General features: G+C 38.6%; 1 long non-coding RNA gene across 1 annotated transcript; it reads right to left on the bottom strand.

The window, feature by feature from the left end:
* Positions 1 to 1,011: 1,011 nt before the first annotated feature.
* On the bottom strand, positions 1,012 to 6,481 carry LOC131463547 (uncharacterized). The gene is made up of 4 exons (XR_009241055.1): positions 6,393 to 6,481; positions 6,195 to 6,311; positions 1,463 to 1,541; positions 1,012 to 1,369 (listed from the first exon to the last, which is right to left on the bottom strand). It is a non-coding gene; the product is annotated as an uncharacterized LOC131463547 (long non-coding RNA).
* Positions 6,482 to 7,851: the final 1,370 nt, after the last annotated feature.

Genomic DNA, 7,851 nt, shown 5'->3' with positions numbered 1-7,851 from the left:
AAGCTCCATTTATTGAGATGGCTTTACAACAAAAACTGTTGAAGTTAGGTAGGGTGGCAGATCATTTTCTGCTGTGCAGTGAAACCAACACTCTTCGGGAACAACCATTATGTGTTCCTGTGCTCTGGAGGGAACTTTTTAAGTGGGCAAGTAATCTGCATTTGAACAGACAGCTTGATTGATACACCTTTAGGCAACAGAGATCAGGACGTGTTGACAGTGTTTACAGGAAACCTCTGAGGATTGTATTGTGTTTCTGCTGCTGGACCCCCCCCCCATGAGATGATATCAGAACTACAATTATTAAATGTTTTAGAGTAACATTAATAAAGAGACATGGTGTGAGGGGAGCAGGAGATGGGGAATAAAATGCAAAAGTTAATAGCTTCAATCCAAGGGGAAGGTTCCAATATAATCATCAACTGAATAGTCTTATGTGTAACATTAAGGACTGTTTACTGGCAAAGAGTGAATTCAGAACCTGTCAGTTTGTTTGAATAAGTGTACTTTTACTTTAAAATAAAATTTGCTTTGTTATTGTCACAGATTCAAACGTTAATATCTTCTTTAGTTAGAAGCTTTAATTTGCTTTATAGAGAACATCATCTTGCACTGTTACATTTCTACAACGACCTGAATGGACAAACCAGCCAAAGCATTTGTTTAGCTTATTGAACTGGAAGCTTATTAAGTTTGTATGTGTACTTAAAAAAAGAAATGTTTCAACTGGAAGTTTACTATGCAGATGAGGAGGAAGGAATTATTTCTGGTATGTAAAGGCCACTGTAAGTTTCCTGACACACTTAGAATACCAAGTGGAAATTATTATTATTATTATTTGTTTATTATCAATTTATTTGCTGTCTTGCCCATTAGATGTCATTGATTCTTACACGTTGCACCACAGAAGCTGCAGTAAGCAAGGTCACTCACCCACTCTCATCAAGATGATGTGAAAGTGATGAAGTAAAACAGGCATTGTAACACAATGGAAACACAATGGAAAGATCATTGAATTGCAACCTTTTATTGACATTCTATCAGTGTCTTAAAAGGGGGTTTACTTTACATTCAGTCCAGTGTGTCAGAATATTCATGTTCATCCAATAAAAATCAGACATGATAACACAAACAAACAACACATCCTGCAAACTGCTTTTCTGCTCAGTTTCCTTTGATTATATCACCACATTAACCACATCCCTGCAACCTTCTGTCAACCACTGGTCTATGCTACTATAGTAGTAACAGGTCAAGACACATGTTTGAACTTTTAAGGCTTGTGAGTTCTAACAGGTGAGTCCATAACCCAGGCAAGCCCATGCATTGGTCATGTCTTTGAAGCCTGGTGTTGAGGCGAGTCCACTCGCTACAATGGAAACACAAATGGAGATGAGGTCATTCCACACTCACATATGATGTCACAAACAAACAAAATAAAGATGCCAGCTCCTGAACTCACTTGACAGAAGGTAGTAGAGGTTGCAGTAGTTGTCTCCACTAACAATGACACTGGTGTCTCGAGGAGAAGACGACAGCGCCTGTGAAATAAATCAGTAGGTGATTCGTCAGGTACAGTTTCATCTCCAGAACTAGTACCAGAAAGTAGGGACTATATTGGGAATCACATGGGTTTTCATTGCAGGAACAGGAATTCACGTCACCAAAAACGTCCCTGCTCAGGGATAGTACTTTGATATATAAGATATAATATATCTTATATATAAGAAGAAGGTGCCGTATTTTACACAGTTACTCATCTCATTACAGCAGCACAGTGTGAATGTCCTTCATTTTTACTGTGGCCGTCGTTTAGTTGTGAACACTGTTTCCTGATAGTGTGATATTTAATTCTGATAATTAATTTGTCACAGTTCCATGATGATCCAATCAGCTGTGATGCTTTAGTCTCAGTCTTTACTCTTTTACCATGTCAGTGACTCAAAAACATCAATAAAGTTTTTTTAACCTCCCCAAACATATAAAGCTTGACATAAGCTCTGTATTTAATAACCAGCCAGTGTGTGATGAGTTTTAGTTTTGGTAATATAGGTTTGAAAAGCCTTGTAGAACCTGATAATGTAATAAATCCCTGATAATGTAATAACCCCGATAATGTAATAAAAATTTGCACTTGAGGTCACTGAAAATGTAATAAAACCTGATAATGTAATAACTTCCTGATAATGTAATAATTTAACATAATTTAAAGTGCATTTCCCAATAATGTAATACACTTTTTACCAATAATGTAATAAAGTATTACATTAACGGAAGGTTATTACATTATCAGGTTAGCCTTCATTTCGCAGGTCCTGATAATGTAATAATTCCCCAATATTGTAATAATTTAACAGCAGACCACCCGTTACTTGGGTTCAAGTGGTGATACTGTGTAAGCAACGCAAGCTCGAGAGCTCTAGCACCACCAACAGGACAGAGTTGGACATGCATGTATGTACATTAACTTTTGACTTGTTCATCCGTTTTTTTCTGCAAACCTTTAACATATTTTAACCACACTTGGTACATAGATTCATGACATCATCATTTGGTGACCTTTGACCTCTGGGGGGATGTTAAACAGGAAGTTAGCTCATAGCTCTGCAAGGTTTTTATTTATCCAAACCAAACTTGGCACATGCAATACTTGAATGTTTGTCATAAATCCACTTTCACAGCAAATAGCTTCATGTAGAAAAGGAGTAATAAAGAGTCAAAGCCAGCACAGTGTTTCTTTGTCTGCTACTGTCACTGATGAGAGAAGGTGCCAGTCCTGAATCATCACATGCATCACTGTGTCATTGAATAATTATATGATTTCACACTGGTCCTATGTCAATGGTGCTGTATCTGCTTGTGAAAGGAACACATTTCAACCTACCTTCAATTCATTTATTACATGTCATTAACTTTGTTCTTACTCTCCCTAGTTTATGCCTTGTGTCTCTCTCTCTTTGTCCTCACCTTGCAGGCTGCAGGATCCAGATCCAGTTTCGAGGCTATTAATTAATATCATTAGCAGTAGTATCATTGTCATTATTATTATGCTAAGTTGATATTGGTATCATTTTTTATCACAATCTCTGCTGCTGTATAAATGACATTTTAGTACTGTAAACATGCCACAACTGATTCAGAAATGTTTTGTCTAAATCTATATCTTGAAACAACTGTCATATACTGTATCTGCTCCTGGTCTCTCCCCCACCTCTCCTCTGTCCCCCATTTATCCTTTCACCCCAACCAGTCGTTTTTTCTCTCCATTGATGCCTAGTGTTTGCTCGTTGTGTGAACTGTTGGGTTTATCTTCTCTCTATTATTATATTCTAGAGGTTTCTGCCTTACTATGTACAGTGCTTTGAGATAATTATGTTGTGATTTGATGCTACAAAATAAAATGTAACTGAATTGAATTACCGTGACATACTGTATATTCTATGACCGATGTCACCAACAATACTGTTTACTAATGCTCCTGTCCAACACATGTCCACTCTCGTGGTCCTGCTAATTTCACCACTTCAAGCATCATCTCATCACTGTGTGATTAAAACTTGACAAGCTAGCAGCCAAAGAGTAGCAAAAAACCTACACACACATGTTAAACAGGAAGTTAGCTCATAGCTCTGCAAGGTTTTTATTTATCCAAACCAAACTTGGCACATAGTCTTATGACCCCTGTCCTGATGATGCACGAATAACTTGGTGACCTTTGACCTCTGTAAGAGCATTATAATCACAGTGAGTGTGATCATATCACAGTCGATCTATTACTTATTAATTATGAAACTGATGTTAGCATGTTCCATCCAGTTCAAATGCTTGTGCTCGGAGACCACAAGGAGTGGTGGAGGCCTGGGTGCCAAAGAAAGCTCAAATCCATGTTAAAAATAGTCATGATGAAGACATCAACCATAGAGTTCTAAGTTCTAAAATGATGGCTTTAAAATGAGGTTGCTTTTCTGGATATAAGTTACTTGTGTGTTGTGTGTGTACTGTTGTGTGTTGAAATTAAAGGGGACATATGCAAAATCAACTTTTTAACCATTTCAATACTTATATTTGGGACTCTCGAGGCCCTACCAGTCGCCAAAGTGTGGAAAAAGAATACTCAGTACTTTTTTCGTGGTCCCCCTTAGTGTAAGTATAGGCGATAAAACATGCGATGTTGAATTCCCCGCGCTTATGACGGCAGCATGTGCATTTCACCGCAAATGTTGCCACCCCACCAATAAGTTTACCTCGAGAGCTCCACCTTAGCTCCACCTTGTCCCTATAAAATGCAAGAGTGCAGGCGAGGGAGGAAGAGCGGTATTATGTGAACGCGGAGGGACAAGTGTGCTGTTGGTGGCTGCACAGTGGAGCACAGTGTTTTACACAAACTTCCAGCCTCAGAGGATTTTATATATGAAGCTAATGTGCCGGATAAAGTCAGCAAACATCTGTTCGTGTGTTCGCACCACTTCCAATCAGACTGCGGCCAGCAGTCGCCGTATTTTGTCAGCGACCGTATTTCACCGACGTACAAACACACACATTTTTAAGAAAAGGTCACATAGAGCTCATAACTGACCATTCTGACACGTTCTAATTAAAAATATGTGTTCAGTACGTCCTCCATGACCGGAGCACAGACTCAGTCTGATACAGTCACATACAGCGGCAGTTTATGCAGCTCGCCGCTCACCGCTGGCGATCAGCGGTGGCGATCAGCGGTGCTGTCCCTAAGTGTTTTTAACTGATTTACAGTTCAGCACTGTTTGGCTTGCAAGAACAGTGGCACTCTCGCTGTTTTCCGCGCATGCTGCCATGTTGATATTGTCAGAAAACTAGTGGAGGGAGGGGGAGAGGAATGGAGCAGAGGGAACAGGAGCTGAGCGAGTGAGCGCAGTAACAAGGACAAATCAGAAACCCCCTGGAAGAAGTGGGTGTGTGTTTGCCTGTGTCTCATTTGCATGTAAAGGGACCATGCACAAAACCGAGCATTCTGAAAGGGGCGGGTTTAGCAGGGTTATTGAACTGCTATGGTGCTTCATCCTTATGGTATTTTGACCAAAGCATGTCATAGATATATTCATTAGCACACCAGGGAACTATTTAAACTTGGGAAATAGGGTATAATATGTCTCCGTTAAAGTAAACAGTTTAAACACAGCGCCCCCAGAGGTCAAAGGTTTACCATTTTTTGTGGTATCCCCAGGATGATGTCATGAATCTATGTACCAAGTTTGGTTAAATATGTTAAAGGTTTGCAGAGAAATTTGGCTTTCTTCCTGTTTGGTGACCTCAACGTCATGTTTGATTGGCTGCCACGGCCAAGTGCCTTTGAATTTCAAGATGTTGAATGCATTCGTGTGGCATGGTCTGAAGATCATCTGAACGATGTTTTGAGAAGATTACACAAAATGTGTGACAAGAGAAGCCTTTAAATGGTTATGGATCAAATCAAAGATGGCAGAAAATCCAATATGGCCGAAAAAAACATTAAGGGTGCGTTGAACTCGGCTTGGCCCAAGGATTCCAGTGATACATCGTTTGTGAAAAAAGGATGAACAAGTAAAAAGTTAATGTACATACATGCATGTCCAACTTTGTCCTGTTGGTGGCACTAGAGCTCTCGAGCTTGCGTTGCTTACACAGTATCACCACTTGAACCCAAGTAACGGGTGGTCTGCTGTTAAATTATTACAATATTGGGGAATTATTACATTATCAGGACCTGCGAAATGAAGGCTAACCTGATAATGTAATAACCTCCTGTTAATGTAATACTTTATTACATTATTGGTCAAAAGTGTATTACATTATTGGGAAATGCACTTTATTACATTATCAGGAAGTTATTACATTATCAGGTTTTATTACATTTTCAATGGACTCAAGTGCAAATTTTTATTACATTATCGGGGTTATTACATTATCAGGGATTTATTACATTATCAGGTTCTACAAGCCTGTTGTTTAGGCAGATTGCATACATCCACAAGAGGATTACTTAATTCTTGCAATGAAGTAACTTATTACTCACAACATCTGTAAAACAATTTTATGTAAATGAGGAAAATGCTTTAAGAGTATGCGTTTTTGTAACGACATAGCTACAATTTTTTAAAATGAACAACTTCCAACTTTTCATTTGATTAATGATTTGTGAATCTTCCTTTTCAAAATAAAATATCACTGATACTTACAATCACAGTGCAGCCACCGATCATCATGGGACTGAAGGAGAAGATTAAGCTTGCGCTCTTGAGTCCATCAGCAGACGTGTGGTTGGCGATGACTGTCGTAGGGGTGGCTGACAAAAGCTAGTGGAGAAAATATCACTTCATTTAAAAGATTGACTCAACATTTGATGAATATGGGTCAGCAGAAGTGACGTTTCTTACCGTATATTGACATTGAGGACAGTCATTCAGAGGACTCACTAGAATCTGTTGCACTATTGTGCTGCTGACTTCAGCACAAGGTGATGAGAAGAACCTGCGGGAGAGAAGAAAATAAAATCAGTTCCTCTTAGATTAAAAAAAAAAACTTTCATGACAATTGAACAAACAACAACATACAAACAGATAAAATGGAAAAACAAGCCTACCAAACGGCCTTGCAGAAAGCTAAAGGGGCAGGAGGGACAGGACCAGCAGGGACACTGACAGCAAAGGCAACCAAGGAGCCAAACAGTCCTGCGAAGAGAGCAGAGGTCAGCAGCAGAGTCCTCATGGTGAAGAGATGATAGTTTCTTCCTACTGTAGCACAGATGCTGGGAGAGGTTTGGCTTGGTGGATGTTCCTCTCTCAGTCTAATTTATAAGTAGCAGGCTTTTGTCCCAAAGGCCAATCAGTCATGGTGCTAGGAAATCAATTTGATATGAAGTGGGTAGCTGGTCTTGGGATGATCACTACTACACTTTGTGCTGCTATGTCAATTGGGGGATTGTTGATGTCACTCCTTCAGTTGATAATTTGCCTTAAAAGACTATACTTTCATGTGCCTAAATGATTAAAATATTTTGATAACGTGCCTCTATTTACAGCCAAACCTAAAATCAAAAAGTAGCAGCATTTCCAGTGTTTAAAACACTGGGACCCACTTTTTAAGCGTGACCCAATTACAAAATCTTAAGCAGGACAAAAAACAAATGTGTGCATCATAAAACTTATAACTAATAGGTCAAGCAGGACATATATTTGAAAAAAAAAGATCAAAATTAAATTGTATGCATGTGTTGTTTAATACATCTAAGGTAAAAGGCTGGAAATGTATTTGGTGACCCAAAAATATCTCCTGCTACCAATATTTGGTTAAGACCCAGGCTTAATTGATGCAAGTCATAATTTACGTCACATCTGGATGAATTTTGACTACCAAAGTTTATACAGTATATCAAGTCTATATTCCTCAGTCATTACAAGGTGCCATTTCATCACTCAATACATAAAATGTTCTCAATCTAGTGATAGATAATAGTGAGATTGCAACAAACTGAAGACGGGTTTGTTCACTTTTTTTCCCCAAAAAGTAAATAGGAAACAATACCCAAATGACTCAAAGTGAAATCCATGTCATCTCATGACATTATACTGTCATACTGTCATTATACCCCCATTTATCCTTTCACCCAAACCAGTCGTTTTTTTTTCTCTCCACTAATGACTAGTGTTTGCTCATTGTGTGAACTGCTGGGTTTATCCTCTCTCTATTATTATATTCTAGAGGTTTCTGCCTTACTATGTACAGTGCTTTGAGATAATGTATGTTGTGATTTGATGCTACAAAATAAAATGTAACTGAATTGAATTACCGTGACATACTGTATATTCTATGACCGATGTCACCAACAATACTGTT

The sequence above is a fragment of the Solea solea genome, chromosome 1 (assembly GCF_958295425.1).
Source record: "Solea solea chromosome 1, fSolSol10.1, whole genome shotgun sequence".
NCBI classification, from domain to species: Eukaryota; Metazoa; Chordata; class Actinopteri; order Pleuronectiformes; family Soleidae; genus Solea; species Solea solea.
Note: the sequence above shows the minus strand (reverse complement) of the source record. Positions and strands in the feature narration are given on the sequence as shown.